We start from the raw sequence: 17,058 nt of genomic DNA on the forward strand, positions 1-17,058 counted from the left end.
AACGTGTAAGTCTAGGCATTACTGCGTGTCTAAGACTATCACTCTTAAACCTTGTATAATACGAACAGTAGAATGGTGATACTGCATCTTACCAAAGGCCCACCCAGCCCAGTAACCTGTCTTTTGACAGTGGCTGATGCCAGGTACCCCGGAGGGAGTGAGCAGAACAGGTCATCATCAAGTGACCCCCTCTTCTGTTATCCATTTCCAGCCTCTGACAGAAACTAGGGACACCATTCCTACCCCTCCTGGCTAACAGCCACTGATGGACCTAACCTCCATGAATTTATCTAGTTCTTTGTGAACCCTTTTCAAGTCCTAGTTTTCACAAACTGTATTCCTACATAAATACAAGGAGGGCTATAACTGAACAGGGTTAGGGTTGCTTTTTCACTATATTCCTAGATTTAGCAATATAAATATAATCATTAGTCAACTAATGTTTGTTCTACAGAGGGTTAACATTGTTGCTGGAGAAACTTCTGATGCTTCACCTTAAAAAGAACATGTTCAGTAACAATTTTTTTAAAATATGTCATGTTTATATAGAGTTAATGTTTGTGCAAATAAGGAGAAATGTATTCCTACATAAATACAAGAGGAGGGGTAGAATGGAATTGAACTAAAGCAAGTAATCTGAGACTGGCTGACAGTTATGAAAAATATTATGGTGGCTTTGGTACAATACAAATATTTTTCTGCTTATAGTGTGATGTTTCACTCTGTATTCATATCCTATGGACATGTATTTTTGCAGTAGCATAAGCTGACCTCTGTACATATTTGCCTTTAGCCAAAAACTTTTGAAATTATGAAGGATCTTTATGGCCTGTTTTTGTTATAAACCTGGGTCCAAACATTTATTACTTTGCAGGATATATCTAGACATTCATGTTTTCATCGTATCTGGCATTATATGAAATAAGAGTCATCCCCTGAACATCCCCTGCTTCTCCAGAAGCTTTGTTCTTTATTTGTCATAAATATGCCAGGATTTTTTAAAAGAATATTATGTACCTTTCAATGTAACTCCTGTATATTTGTTCCATTCAGACTCTATATATTCAATGAGTTTTTTTGGAAACTTTCAGCTTCTACAAATGAAGAGATCCATAAGTTTGGTGTGAATGTTTTGCAACTTTTGTATTTTTTGCATATGGAACTCATAATATTTATTTTTGTATGTTATTAACCTTTCAAATTTTTGATATACCAAATACTATCCAGCAGGCAGTTTCAACTGTGTGATGCTTCTTTTTTATAAAACTAATTAATTAATTCAAATTAATTAAAATCACCCAGCTGAATTCCCTTCTCAAGTAAGCTGAAAGTGTACCTTGTTACGTACAGCTGGCAAGCACATTGTTGCTTATATTATGAAACAGAACAACATGCATAATAGTAAAATAACCCAGAAACACAATGAAAATGGTATGCACATGTAACCCTTCTGCCAGAAGGAGTCGGCAGCAATCAGAGCTGGGTTCAACATTCAGGGGTTCCTTTTCATCCATCTCATATAGAACTGGCTCAAGCCCCCCACCCAGTAGCCTGGGAACAACGCACACCCCGGGGTGCCTCAGAGAGGCAATGCTTCCCCCATCGCAAGCACAGATTCTGAGTGTAGAAAAGAAACTTTTAATGAAAGAGGCAGAAAAGTCATATAGCATAAGCTTGGGGAAATACCACACCCAGAGTTTGTAACCAACCCTCAAGTAACTATCCCAGCTCAAATGGATTGAGCAGCATCCTTTGCATCTCAGGCTCACCAGTCCAGTACTGTAAGGGCCCAATACACACATCCAAACTTTCTCCATAACCTGCTTCAAATGCCCCACTTACAGCTCGGTCCAGTCCATGCAGGTGCTGACACATCACCCCAATGCATTCCCTCACTGGAGCTGAGGCAATGCCACCTTGGCACTGCTCTGGCTTTCTGCCTGCTCCCTGCCAGCTGCCCCACCATCCATTTGTCCACCGCTTTTCCCACCATCCATCTGCCAGTGACACCGCCCTTTTGTCTGCTGCTCCTACCAGCCAGCTGCTAGTCACCCTGTCTGTTGCAGGCTTGGCCTGAAGCAAAACCCTGTGATTGCAGTGCTTAGTGGTCTTCACTATCACCCTGTCATTTCCACTCCCAGCAGCTACCAAAGTAGAGTCTTGTAAAAGATACAAACGCTAACAGCCAGCTCTACCTTTGAACAGATAGGAAAGGTTAGTCAAACCAGCCTTATAACTACATGGGCAGGGCCAAGATAGCCGGCTAAATCATTCAACACACACTTCTCCCCCTTCTGCCTTACAATGCTTTAAACCAGGGGAGCCCTGTGCAATCCATGTCTTACACAGTTATGATGACTGCCCTGTCCCCTGCAATGACTTGGAGCATTGGTGAGATTTCACAATTCTTATACTGAGTGTTAGCATAAATTGTGATTTTACAACAATGTGTTTACAATAGACAAAATGCCATTGCTTCCTTGCTACGCTTCAGGCTTCATTTGCAAGGTATCACGTATGCACACCTTTGCATTCTCATGCAAATAATATCTGGGAGACATATTCCTCCCAGCCTTCAGCAGCATTGAATTCCTGATGGCACATTCCTTACCCAGAGATATGTGTCGTGTGTAACCATAGACTGTAAATCCTTAACATTACAAGATTAGCCCAAACTAGATTCTTTGATTTCCAAGGAGTTTGAATTCCGAATGGTGGGAACCCTGTTTTCTGGTTCAGGTTGTGCCAAATCTTATAAGAAGAGCTGAACTTGTGAGATTTTTTTTTCACTGTTACTGACCTAAATCTCTTATGTAACATCAAAGCCAACCCTGAACTCTTGTTTAACCCTAATCCCTACAGCTATGTCTACATGAGAGGGTTTTGGTGACAAAGTAGAGGTTTTTGTCAACTAAACTCACTGAGCGTCCACATGGCAAACATGGTTTGTTGGGAGTTTTTTAACAGAAGCAGGTACATACACTCGCAGTGTTATACCTTTCCCCATGGAGGTATAATGCCTCTTTTGACAGTATACTCTCAACAAAAGTGCTGTGTAGGGTGCTCCTGGGCCCCTTCTGTCAACAGAGAGGTCCTCCATGTCACTGGCCAGCCAGAGTCAAGAGGTGCCCTTCCCACTGCAGGCACAGTTCTATGGCCACAGTGTCCAGCCACACTTAAAGGGGCAGACAGCCCCAGAAGCCCCATACAGGAAGCTGGAGGTGTGGCTCCAGCCCTGCTGCATGCAGCCAGCAGCACGCTCTGGCAGCCACGCCCAGCTGCCATTAAAAATGGCTCAGGCTGCCCAAGACCCCCCAGCCCCTCCCCAGCCACAGGAGAGGGCTCCCCTGAAGCACCATGGGGCTGCAGGAAATAGGCCCCATTGTGGTCTGGTTCTGAGATCTGGTACCTGCTGGTGCTTTAGGCCAACAAGCCAGTACTGTTGGACCCAAGTGCCAAGTGCTGCAATGCCCTGGGCTACGTCCACCTCCCTGTAGCTCTGGCAGAGCACAGCCAACCCGCCTGCACCCTCGAGCAGCACTCCTCCATGGCTACAGGCATGCCTGGGATGTGCAGCAGAGGTCAGGGACAGGCACGGCCAGCTGTCGCTACTACCGGGAGCTGGACCAGCTCCTCGAGGGCGACAGTGGGGCCCCCAGCAGCACCATGGTGGACACTGGGGAGGAGGTTCCCCCAATGGAGAGGATGTTCCCTGTCTCCACTGGAGTCAGCCCATGACCCACCCTCTGACCCTGAGTCCGGCCAGGGCACCCTCGCATAGCCCTGGAGTTGGGCCCCTCCAATGCCACCACCTTGGCACGAGCACCTCTGGACCTCTGTACAGCACCATCTGGTGAGCACCCCATGGGTCACACACCCCCGGGCTGGGGGAGGAGGGCTTGATGTGCTACGCGGATCGCCAGGGTGGTTTGAACAGGCACCTGTGCTGGAGGATCAATGTGTGTGTGTCTTTGTCCATGACAGTAGGCCCCACCCACACGCAGCAGGCAGCCCCTGAGGCGTGCACTCTGAGCCTGAGGACCCCCTGGGTCCCAGTGGAGGGGGCCCAGCCTGGCCCTGACGATGGTGGGAGCAGGACAGCCACACAGCTGATGGCCAGACCCCAGGCAATGTGCAACACTCTCCATCTGGGAAGTGGTATGAGCCACGCAAACATGGGAGTGCCCCCAGGAGAGCATGACTGCACCCGGGCCACCCGCCTCCCGTGCTGGCACACCTTCATGGCTGGCCCGTCGGGATGTTGGGAGGAAGTGGTCAGGCGGGTTCCCACGACACCACACACTCCCCGCTCAGCAAGGCCCACCATGCAGATGGCAAAGATGTGTGCACCTGGGGCAACTCCATCCCATGGCCCAGGCTGGGGAGCTGCTGTTCACAGGAATCATGGGGCAGGGCCCAAGGGTGTGTGCTGCATGAAGGACTTGCATTCACCCCCACACAGCACAACCATCTGAGGGCCAGGCCAGCCAGCCCTTACCCATGCGCCCAAGCAGCCCCACTGAGGAGCCAGAGCCAGCAGAACCTGGAGAGGCACCCCAGGGGGATGGCAGCCCACCATTGGCAGGCCATGCCCACACCTAGAGGTGACGTTACCACCCAAGGAAGGACACCCCACAGGTGTACGCAGCCACCCTCCAGTGGCAAAATTACATTGCTGAGTGGTGGCTGTGGTAGGAGGAGGAGTGGCACCGGGACTGGGCACATGCCTCTGACCAGGTCGACTGCCTGATGGACCTGGTGGAAGTCTGGCTGGCCCAGACCATCCCACCCATGGATCCCTCTACTCCCCTCCTCACAACAGCTGGTGCTCCCCCTCCCGCACCCACACCATTATCCATGGTCTCTCAACCCCATACCTCATGACCTCCTCCAGGCCCCGTGGTGGGCAGTGGACATACCTTCCAGGCCCTCCCCTTCTGCTCCTCCTGCTCCTCAGCTTTCACTGCTCCCCTCCACTGGGCTGGACCCCACAGCACCCCCATCTCCCTGCCTCCTCATGGTCCCAGTGCTAACCCATACCCGAGGGGGAGCCCACACATGGGGCAAGAGGAGATCTCACAGCCACACAGCTCACGGCCCTCCACCCCGCCCTGATTAAGGCCCCCCTCCCAGTTCAGGTGCCTTCCACCCCGCCCCACTGTACAGAGTCAGACATGTCGGCACTTTTAAATAGTTGTTTGACCAGAGTTTATTTTTGCACAAGTTCAATTTTTTTTAAAGTAAACGTCAATTTTTATGCATCACCCCCACTTCCCACCTTGTTAGAAGTGGTCTGGGAGTGGGTGGTGGAAGGGAGGTGTATTGGGGGGCAGGACGTGGTGCTGGGGGGCCTGTGGGTGCCCTAGGGAGGATCATAGGGGGCCACAGGCAAAGCTCTCCTGCAGGGCCTTCTGGACGTGCACCCAATCCACATGCATTTGCTGTCTGGGGGCTGCACGAGGCTGTTTGTAAGGGCCCCCGCCCTCTGCCATCCAGCCCTGCAAGGCCTCCTCAGTATACTATACCAGGTTGTGTAGGGCACAACAAGCAGCCATGACATTGGGGCCATTCTGCTCCCTGACTTCCAGCGGCATCAGGGAGGCAGCAGAACCTCCCCCTCAAGCACACGAAAGCAAGCCTCGCGGGCTTCTGTTCCCAGGTGAGACGAGTTCCCACTGTAGGGCCTCATCACTCATGGGAGGAGTGGGTAGGCTGCATCCCCCACAATGCACACAGGCATCTGCATGTCCCCCATGGCTAGCTCCTGGTGCGGGGCCACAGGTTCCCGCCTCCATCTTCCGGAACAGTCTGTTGTTCCAGAAGACTCTGGCGTCATGCATGTGGCCTGACCCCCAGATGTAGGCGTTGAGGAATTGCCCTCAGTGGTCTTCCAGGGCCTGCATCACCACAGACTGAGAGCCCGTTCTGTGTATGAAGCATGCGACGCTGGGTTCCCGGACCAGATGGGGATGTTGGTTCCGCCCAGAGCTCCAAAGCTATTGGGAAACTTGAGATGGTTGAAGCCGGCTATGAGGACATCCACGTCGGCAACGTGGACGAGCCTCCGGAGCAGGGTGGTGTTGACGGTGCACAGCACCTGAGAGGGGAAGAGACTGGAGGTGCTCGTGAGTGACCAGAGGGAGCAGATGGGAGCTCTGGGCTCCGGCAAGCTTCACAGTTCCCTCCCTTCTCCCCATTCCTCCCTCCCCTGTCCCTTTCCCTCACCCCCTCCTCCCCTGCTCACTCCACCCTCCCTCCACGTGTAGAGTGGCGTGCAGGGGGCTCAGGGCAGGGGGCTCAGGGTGAAGGGAGCCAGGGGTGGGGAGTGTGAGGAGGGGCTCAGGGCTGGGGTTGTGTGTGTTGCTGTGCAGGTGGCAGGAAGGCTGCTGTTTAGGTGTGGCAGGGGCTGAAGCCCCCCCCATCTCTGCAAGTCATAGCAGCACAGGAAGTGGAGCAGCCAGCAGAGTCCTGGTTTGAAGCTTGTGGGGTACCCCCCTGCCCTCTCTAAATGGTGCTGTAGAGCTTGAGGCTGGACCACTCCCAAACCAGTGGGGGGTGCGTCCCCCAGCCAGCCTCTTTAGCCTGCTGGGCTGCCTGAAGCTCAGCATGGCAGCCTGCAGGAGCTCCCCAGGATCTGAGCTGGGACTGTGTTGTGCCTCCTCCTGCTTCAGGGTACCCATCTGGGCGGCTCCTTCTCGCCAGAGTGGTGCACCGGGATGCTCTGTCTTACTCTCATCTCTGTTCGCACGGGAGGGTCCCTGTGTTGAGGCAGAGAGGCCCCACGCTCTCAGAGAAAGGGCTAAGGAGAGCCTGTGGGCCCAGCTAGGCGAGCTTGACTCTACCTGCAGCCCCTGCCAAGCTGGAAGGGAGAATGAAGAGAGAGAGAGGAGGGCTCAGTTCAGGGCTGACTGGCCAGAGTTCTGCCTCTCAGCCTGAAGGCAAAGTGCACAGAGATGGGCCTGAGATAGCTGGAGCAGCCAGTGGGGAGGAAGAGGTAGAGCCCAATGAAGAGTAGCAGATGGATCACAGACTGATTGAGACCCAAGCCTGAAGTAAAGGACAGGACTGTCCCCAGAACACTTGGGGACAGCCCACCACTGAGTTACATTTGCTTTCTGTTACAGAGCGTTTCAGAGCTGAGCACCTCAAAACCCACAGAAGGGGTGAAGGCTGTTGGGACAATTAGGTGGTAGGCTGCAGCCCGCCTCAGTGGACATCAGAGACAAGCTTTGGGGCTACACGGAGCTCTTTAAGTCTGCGAAAGCCTTACCACTAAATGCAAGATGGGGATTGTTTGTCTTCGGAAGGTGGGATTACATCAGAGCTCAAAACAAAGTTGACACCCAGTGGCTACAAAAACATAAAAATGGCCAAACTGGTTCAGCCCAGAGGTCTGTCTAGCCCAGTACCCTGTCTTCTGACAGTGACAAGTGCCAGGTGCTCCAGAGGAAATGAACAGAGCTGGTAATCATCACATGAGCCAGCCCCTTTCATCCATTCCCAGACTCTGGCAAACAGAGGCTAGGGATACCATTCTGCCTCTGGGTACTTATGCCAAAATATTAATAGGCAGTTGACAGCAATCTGTTGCATTTTACGGGTGCAGCAACCCACAGTAATTCAGAAGGCAACTGCTATACACTGCAAGTGTTTCTGCACTCAGACGACAAATTATTTCCTTTATACAGGATTTGTTCTCTCTCTAACATAAGAAAAAATAATAGAAAATAAACTTAGTAAGTGGGGAAGAAAATGATTTGTTCAAGATTAGTCCTATTGAAAACCTCTGCTACATTACATAATTTTCTCCCCTCAAAAACAGCATGAAAAACCATAAAGGCTAATGTGCCGAGATGGTGTTTCTTTAACACATTTCTCCGGGACCTGTCTCACCTAGTTTTGTAATCACGTATTTTATTTTAAAATGGGTTAAATAGCACAGCTGACCATGTACTGTACATTTAATTTTCTTTATCTGTATGGCAAATGAATATATGTACTGCCTCATTTTCTCCAATTTAAGTACTATCATTAGTAATAATATTGCCATTTTCTCTGCCTTTGCATTGAGGGAATTGTTGGAGGGCTGTGACAATAGACTGAAGAATAAGAAAAAAAAGGTATGTTTCATGCGGAAGGGAAGGATTATATAATCTTCATTCATTCTGCAGCATTTTTCTGCAATAATTGGCACCCGGGAGGGAAACAGTTCCAGCCTTGACAGCACCGGCTCCCACAGAACAGCACTGAAATCCCAGAGAAGGGCAAAAATGTGGTCGTAAAGGAATCAGCGCCATCAGGGACTGGACAAAGCTTAGCCACCTCCTGTATCCTCTCACCAAGCACCCTACCATCTCTGGCTCTGTCTACACCAGCACTTGTCTGTGTGTCTGTAAGGATGGTTGTGCTATATACCTCTTAATATTCACTTCTCAGTCCGAAAAGCATGCGCCGGAAGGCAAGGACAGAGTAAGCCAGCATGCTGGGAGGGCGCCTGTGGGGAGGTAAAGACGCGCCTCAGGCTGTGGCTGACCTCATATTCATGCTAGTGTGCAGGATGATCAGGAGTAATGTTTACATACCAGGTCTACATTCGCAATAGCCCCACACCCCTCATTTCCACAAGGCACTGAACCTTTTTCTCTCTGACTCTTACCCAGTCCTCTGTATTTCACCAGCGATAGCCACATCAGACCAGATTTCTGCAGCACTCTTTTGATGAATACATCAACAGACACCATGATGACCACAGCCACCTGGTGTGCTGACCACTCCTGCTTGCTGACCAGTGTGTGATTGGAGTACAGCATCCTCTACATTCTCCCAAACCCAGCACATCACAGATGGACACTTAGTGTGGGTATGGGGAATATGAATGAGCATCCATTGCAGTTCAGACATAGCCTCTGCTTGAAGCAGCAGAGGAGTCACTCTGTGTGCTTGAGCATGTGTTCCAAACTGAAGAGGGTGGGACATGATAGAGAAAACCTGTGGCTATCACCTTTATTGGGCCACAAAGCTGACCGCAGGCAGGAGGCGGAGCAGGCAGCACCATCCCAAGGAATTACGTACTTTGTGCACGCTCTGGGGCATGAGACATGAGGAAGGGATATGGCTACTTGAAACAATCTCTTATCTCACCCGGACTGATGCTGCCCTGACCTTATTGTATTTAACAGCTTCTTCTGGTCTTCTCTCCTCAGCAGGTTGTACCCCTGACTGCTGGTAACACAACTGGCCAGTAATACTTCAGATGAACCCTGCCAGTTTTTCCTCCTCGCCTATTAATATTGTTAATTAGCGTGGAGGTTGTCCTTCCTGGCCCCCGTCCATCTCCAGGCGCCATTGTGCGAGGCACTGCACAGGCGTAAGAGGATAAAGTTCTGGTTCCGAGGCGCTTAGAGCTTATTCGTGCAGTTCTGAGCCCTGTCACAGCAGAATGTGTGTGCTGTGTGTCAGACTCTACCGCGCTTGGCCGGTTGCCTCTTCAGTAAAACACATTCAAATTTAAATGCGGCACCAGCACCAACAGCTGCTGCTTTTTCTAGGACCCAAGAGCAGCAGCAGGAATGAATTGATTAAAGCGTGCTCTGCGAGAGTTAGTGCTCCTGTCTGACATGTGTGTTTCCTTGTTCCTCACCAACGCTCCTGTCCCAGTCTCCAGTCTCACATCTGTCTCTTCCCATGCAAAAAAAAGGTGACCATCCATCCTGTTTTTCCCAGGACAGCCCTTTATTTAAGCTGTCTCACAGGCGTCCTGACTATTTTAAGAAAATGGGCAAATTTTCCCCTATTTTGTGGGACTCCTGTTCCCCAGCACCAGTGTCTTGGGGCGAGAGTCTCCTCCATGACAGTGCTCCACTGAAGGGCAGCTGCACAGTTCCCCGGCGCTCTGTGCCTCGGGGCAGCAGCCCCTGCTGGTAGGGAGCTCCTCTCTGGGGCAACTGCCCTGTTCCCTGGAATGGCTGCCGCATTCCCTGGTCCCCTCTGCTGGGAGGTTGCACTGCCCTCATCCACAGTGCCACACTGTGGGGCGGCAGCCCCCATGGCCAAGGAGCCCTGACATGAGACAGCAGATCCCCCATCCCCAGAGGCTGGTGTCCTGTATTTGCCATTGGGCAAATAAAAATACATGTGAGGAAAGAACATGTGAAAAAGGTTCATAGATCCAAGTTGTGGTTCGTTGCATCTCTTTGGCCCATCTGGAAACTAGGGCCTGAGATGAAACTGTTTTAGGAGAAGGAAGAGTATAAAAAAAGCAGATTCTAGGAACCAAAGGATTAGCAGATGACAGACTCCCAAAGCCTTGCTTTGTGTCCATATGCCCTCTGGCTCACACCTCAGTACCAGTGGCGCACGCTGTAAGGTCGTGTGACCAATAGTTCATCTAGGTGATGTCTGTACTAAATAGTTTTAGCAAGAAGGCTGTGTCAACACAACCTCGTTGCTAAAAGTCAGGGTGCATGAACGCTGTTTGCCGGCATCTCGGTTGACAAAATATTTCCATCCCCTGTGGGTGTCAGGGGGCTCACTTGGTTGGCAGCAGGGCACTCCTGCCCGCAGAGCAGCGTTCATCATTTCACCTGCTGAGGCAAAACTCTGGGTGTGTCTATATTTACCGGGTCAATATCCTGGGTTCGATTTTGCATGGCTGATGGGGATGAGTGAGATTGAACTGTCAGGTCTCAACAGTCAAGCCTGGTTCTCCTCATTATCATGCAGATTAATGGAGGCTGACAGGAGAGTTTCTCCCATTGACCACCCTCAGTGAGGATGGCCAGGTAAGTTGATCATAGAAAAGTTGATTGCAGCTACGCAATTGTCATAGCTCAAATTGCACGGCTACGGTCGACTTTAAGGTCTAGTGTAGATAAGGCCTCAGTTAGGCATAGAAAAGTGAAGTGACTTGCATAAAGTTACAAAGCAGCTAGTGGCAGAGATGGGAACAGAATCTGGGTCACCTTCATCCTTCCCCTTTTCCCATTCTCTGCATGATAGTGTCGCTCCGTTGGACAAGAAGAATAGCCAAAGTCACAGGTAGGACTTGTGTTTAAAAAAGGGTCACAAGTTCTCAAGTGTAAGGGAGAAGCCAGCCACTAACATCCAACTATCTGGAACAAGCTCCTTCTTATTCCATGAATGGCTGCAATGGGTCAAATTTTCAAAAGAGCTTAGGGCCAGATCGTCAATAGCTCAGTGGACAGAATTTTCAAGAGTGTCTAAATCCCCCTGAAAGGCAGCAGGATGGGATTAAGGGACCTAATTCACTTACACCCTTTTCATAACTTCCACAAATGAAGACGGGTTTTCATATGAGTGCAGCAGTCTCACCGGGACAGCTATGACCACCACAGAAGTCCTGGCAGAGCTCCATAGTGGATGGTCACAAGGATCTTATAACTGGGCCAGTCTTTGGATCATATGTGCACCCAAGCCAACTGGATCCGGGCCCAGTTCAACCACTCTCTCTGGCTCTCAGCCTTAACGGCAGTGGTTTTCAACTGTTGCGCTGCGACACACTGCTATGCCATTAGAACTGTCCAAGTGTGTTATGAAATACTGCCAGTTTCCCTTTGCCACTGCTCTCTGCAGAGCCACTGCGGGGCAGGGGTGCGGGGGGGGGGAGAGTGACAACCCCAGGCTAGCTGGGGCTCATGCGGAAGGCTGCCTGAGTCCCAACTGGCAGGAGGTTTGTCAATTTCCTCTGGCGGTGGCTTTTGGCAGAGCTGCTGCAAGGGGAAATGCTAACACCAGGGGAACCTGTTCACAGTGGGAGGCAGCTGAAATTCTGCTTCCTGGTCTGAACTAGCTGGTGAGAAATCCACCTCCCATCCCTGCTCTGGCAAGGTGGGAGGGCGAGAGGTCAGGAGCCTGTTGGAGCTAGGACATGGTTCAAGTGTTCATACCTCCTTCCCTCCCACCATGAGTAAAAAGCGGGGGTGCTGTGGAATTGTTTGTGCCACTGACACGTGCTGTGGTACTGAGAAGGCTAGGAACCACTGCTCTAGGGCATATTCCTGGGTGCCAGCTCCCTGGCTGAAATCATTCCTTGGGCCACGACCCTCTGCAGTCCAATTGCTCTAAACCCCCAGACATGTGCTCAGTCTCCCAACCCTGTCCTAGGCTGCGTCTACCCTGCAAGATCAAATTGAATTTATTAATATCCATGTGTAAGTCTGGAATTTATAAATTCGATTTAGACTATTCTCACCTCCCCACATGCTTCTCACAAAGTCGACTTACTGCTGCCTTGCTCAATTGGCAAACACTGACTGCTGCAGCAGTGCATTGTGGGAAGCTATCCCAGAGTTCCCTCATCCCCGTAGCATTCTGGGTGTGCTCTCCTTCGACATCACCTTCCCACGTTGCTTTTTCCTCATTCCCCTCCCATGTTAAGCAAATGTCAATTTTTCCTCTCGAAAGGAAGGAAAACTAAGGCATTCACAGAGACGGCAAAGTTAACAGAAATCTCTTCTGTAACTGAATTATCAAGAATTTCCTAAAAACCAGCAAGCCTGTCTTCTCAACTGGCCATCCACTGACTGTCCCTCCTCCCTTGATTGCATCCAGTCTCTGAAAATAACAGAAGGACAATGAAAAGCATGAAGAAAGTGTTGATAGTATAAGGAATGTGCCAGCAGGAGCTCAATACTGCTGAAGGAGTTGGGGAATGTGTTCTGCAGAGATCATTTGCATAAAAATGCAAAGGTGTGCATATGTAATACCCTGTAAACAAAGCCTGATGGGAAAAGGCAAAGCAAGGAGGTTTTATCTTTCATAAACAACATGTTGTAAAGTCACAATTTATGCTATCACATATTAATTATGTGGAGTCTCAACAATGCTTGAAGTTTTGTGGGCTACAGGGCAGTTGTCACTACTGTGTAAGATATGGATTACAGAGGGCTCCCCCCCCAAAGCATTGTGTGAGTGAAAATGGGGAGGCATGGGGGCTAAGCTTGCTTTCTAGATGCCTTTTGGCTATATAGCTGTAAGCCTGGTGTGAGTGTTCTCTATGCACTGTTCACAGGTAGACCTAAGGATAGCTATGTAGTTATTCTGTGAGAATCTGCCTTGGTGGATGCTGAAATGCTGTGGCTAGGCTGAGAGCTGAATGCCACTGTAAGCTGAAATCACTGAGAGCTAGAATCACAGGGTTTTGCCTACAGCAAAACTCACAAGACAGCAGTGGATGATGGATGGCGTGGCCAGCCAGTAGGAGGAGCAGTGGGCGGCTGGCAGGCAAGACCAGCAGACGGATGGTGGGGCAGCTGGCAGGGGGCAAGCAGAACGCTGGACCAATGTAAAGGTGGCATTGCCTCAGGCTCAGTGAGGGAATGCATCAGGGTGATGTGTCAGGGCCTGCACGGACAGGACAGAGTTGTAAGTGGGGCATTTGAACTGGGGGTACGGAGAAAGTTGGGTGTGTGGATTGGCTGATTACAGTATGGGACTGGTGAGCCTGAGAGGCAAAGGACACTGCTCAATCCATTTGAGCTGGGACAGTTACTTGAGGATTGGTTATGAACTTTGGGTGTGGTATTTTCCCAACCTTATGCTATGTGACTTTTCTGCCTCTTTTATTATAAGTTCTTTTCTACACTCAGACTCTGTGCTTGCGAGGGAGGAAGCATTGCCTCTCCAAGGCACCCAGGGGTGTGTGAATTTCCCAGGCTACGGGGTGGGTGCCCGAGCTGGTTCTGTGTGAGATGGATGAAAGGGAACCCCTAGATGTTGAATCCAGCCCTGGTTGCTGCCAACTCCTTCTGGCAGAAGGGTTACAATAGTAAAGTTTTCTGAAAAAGAGAGTTGCTGAGGGGAGGGTATTTGGCTTCCCTGTTCATTATACAGCTTCTATGCACAGTCTGTGTTCTCAGCTGCCCATCCACTGACTGCCCCCCACCGTCCCACCTTGATAGCATCTGATCCCTGAAAATAACAGTCTTTATTCTGAACTGGCCCTCCACCCACTCTTCCCTGAGTGAAGGAGTGCAAAGTAAGAGGGTAGAAAAGGCTAGGAAAGAAAGATTTTTGTCTTCCCTCTGCAGTACACAGACATTGCCAATATGGGGGATGGCAGTGAAATCTCATAATGGAAACAGGAATCTCAACTGCCCCTCCCCCACTGTTCCCTGTGGTTTTGGCGGGGGGCGGGGTCAAAGCAAGAAGAGAGAGGGGAGGAAAGGTTAGGAAAAGGATTTTATAACTGAAATATCAAAGATTTTGCAAAAAGCATCAGGTATCTGCAATGGGCTGCACGTCCCTGAAAATGTGTTTGGCGGGGGTGGGGGTGGGCTGAGGTCTGTGGCCACAGAGCCAGTTGAAATGTTCCACTGCCCCTGAATATCTTAGCTGCTAGAGGACATTTCCCCCCCTGGGGCAGCAAGACTGCTGGGTCCTTGCTGTGGTGTAGGGGGTTTCAGTCGGGGACCAGTTGAAGTAGTCCCCCCAGATATCTGAGCCACTGGGGGAGATGTCCCCTCATTGGCAGAAAGGCCCCAGAAATATTTTTGGGAGGCCAGTTGAAGTAGCCCCCCCATGCAGCAGAAAGGCCCTGAATGTATATTTAGGGTGGGGGACAGTTGAAGTAGTCCCCCCAGATACCTTAGCCACTGGGGAAGACTTCCCCCCCCCAGTGGTGGCAAGCGCCCAAAAATCTTTCCTGCCTTTGGAGCCCTAACCACGCCAAAGCCAGGAAGGACATGGTCAGCACCAAATGGCAGGCATGTCCTTTTATTGAGTTGGGGGCTACCCACATGACGTGGTTGAGTGCAGGAAAGACCCTGACTGCATGGCGCCTGTGGGGCAGAGAGGAGGATCACACACATATGTAAACCACTGAGAAGAAGTTTCTCAGTCTCTTATGCAAGCGCAACCCACACAACAGCCTTACTCTATGTGGTGTACTGGGGCAGCAGCTGGCACCAGGCAGTGCAGAAAAATATACTGTGTGTACAGACAGAACCATGAACTCTCTGCAGGAGCTATTTGCAATGGCTAGATGGGCTTACAATGCTAATAGCAAAGAAAGAAAGCCGTTTCTCGTCAGCCTGTCATACAAACATGAGCCCACAGCCAACAGCTTCCTGGTCGCAATTTGAAATTCACAGTCTTCCTGTTACCTAATTCCTGTGCACCTGGAAAGCAGCGGCCAGAGCAGAGCTCTGTGAGGCATTGTGGATTACATATGGGACACCTCTGGAGGCTAATGAATTCAACTTTAAGACAGCGCTTTCTCACTGGCTTTTAAACGAACTTTTGAATTTGAGCTTGACACAATACCCATCAGGTGCCCATGATTTTATGACGTTGATATTAGTGCTCCTAAACTGAGCTACAGGTATTTACAGTGAAGACAGTCATGTGGTACTATTGAGCTAACTGCCTTAAATTTGAATTTACCTTGTAGTGTAAACACAGCCTGTGTTGCTTAGGCAAGCTCTTGCAGAGCTCTGCCCTTGCAGGTACTGTGGATTATACTTTAAAGTCCGGTCCACATTAGACCAAAAAGTCTGCCTAACTGCCTGCATCTACACTACAAGATAAAATCGAATTTATTTATACCGATTTTCTAATACCGGAATTTATAAGTTCGATTTTGACCATCCTCATTTCACACCGTGCTCCCCAAAAAAGTCGAGTCATTGCTGCCACACACAAATTGGTGAACACCAACTGTTACAGCAGTGCATTGTGGGAAGCTATCCCACAGTTCCCTCATCCCTGTAGCATTCTGGGTATGCTCGCTGGGCTTGACATCATCTTCCCACATTGTATTTTCCTCATTCTCCTCCCAATCCCTGAAAATATGTTGATCCCTGGAAATAATGCAGACACATGCAAAATTAGAAGAAAGCATTTTTGGTTTCCCCACACATTACTCTACCAACACAGCTGCAGTGACTGTATTCTCAGCTGGCCATCCACTGATGATTGCATCTGTGTGTTCCCTGAAAATAATGCAGGGGCCCAGAACGTTTTTTAAATTGAGATGAATGTAGGAAGAAAGAATTTTTGGTTTCCCCATTTATTGTGTTATTATTGGAAAGGGTATTTGGCTTTCCAGTGCACTATAACGCTTCCATGCAATGACTGTGCTCTCAACTGGCCATTCACTGAGTATCCCACCTCCCATCCTTGCAGAAATGTGATCCTTGAGAATAATGCAGGAGCCCGAAATGTTTCTTACATTGAGCAGAATGTACGAATAAAGAATTTTTGGCTTCCCCATACACCACAATTGGTGTTGGGGAGAGTCTGAATGTGGGGTCCTGGACTGCTTTTTAAAGTTACAAGAAAGAGGATAGAAAAGTGCAGGAAAAAAGAGAATTTTTGGTTTCCCCCTGGTGTCAGCAAGCCTTGACATAGGTGAAGAGAGGGTGCAGCAGGCAGCCAGTTGAAGTGTTCCTTCCCCAGTGGCAGCAAGCCCCTTAGCCATTGGGGGATACTTTTCCCCAGTGTCAGCAAGCCCAGGTATGGGCAAGTGTGTGTGAGGGGGTGTCAGTGGATGACCAGTTGAGCTGTCCCTTCTCCAGCAGTAGCAAACCCTTTAGCTGTTGGGGGAGCTGTTTCCCCGGCAGCAGCAAGCCCAGGTCTGGGCCAAGGTGGGAGAGTCACTGGATGACAAGGAGAAGTGGTCCTCCCCCGGCAGCAGGAAGCCCCTTAGCTGCTGGGGGAAATTTTTCCCGGGCAGTAGCGATGCCTGGTATGGGCAAAGGGGGGGGGGGTCAGAAGTTGGAGGCCAGTTGAGGTGGTCCTTCCCCATAGCAGCAAAGCCCCCAGTATCTTAACGGCCAGGGAAGACTTCCCCACAGCAGCAGCAAAGCCCAGAATAGCTTTTGCTCTCTTGGAGCCCTAAATGTGCAACTGACAGCATTGTCAGCACCGAACAGCAGGCACATCCTTTTATTGGGCTGGGGGCTACCCATGTGATGTGGCTGAGCATGGGAAAGACCCAGACTGTGTGGTGCCTGTGGCGGTGGGAAGGGGGTTCGCACACAAATGTAAATCGCTGAGAAGAAGATTCTCAGTGTGTTAAACAAGCACAACCCCAGCACA

The sequence above is a fragment of the Carettochelys insculpta genome, chromosome 1 (assembly GCF_033958435.1).
Source record: "Carettochelys insculpta isolate YL-2023 chromosome 1, ASM3395843v1, whole genome shotgun sequence".
NCBI classification, from domain to species: domain Eukaryota; kingdom Metazoa; phylum Chordata; order Testudines; family Carettochelyidae; genus Carettochelys; species Carettochelys insculpta.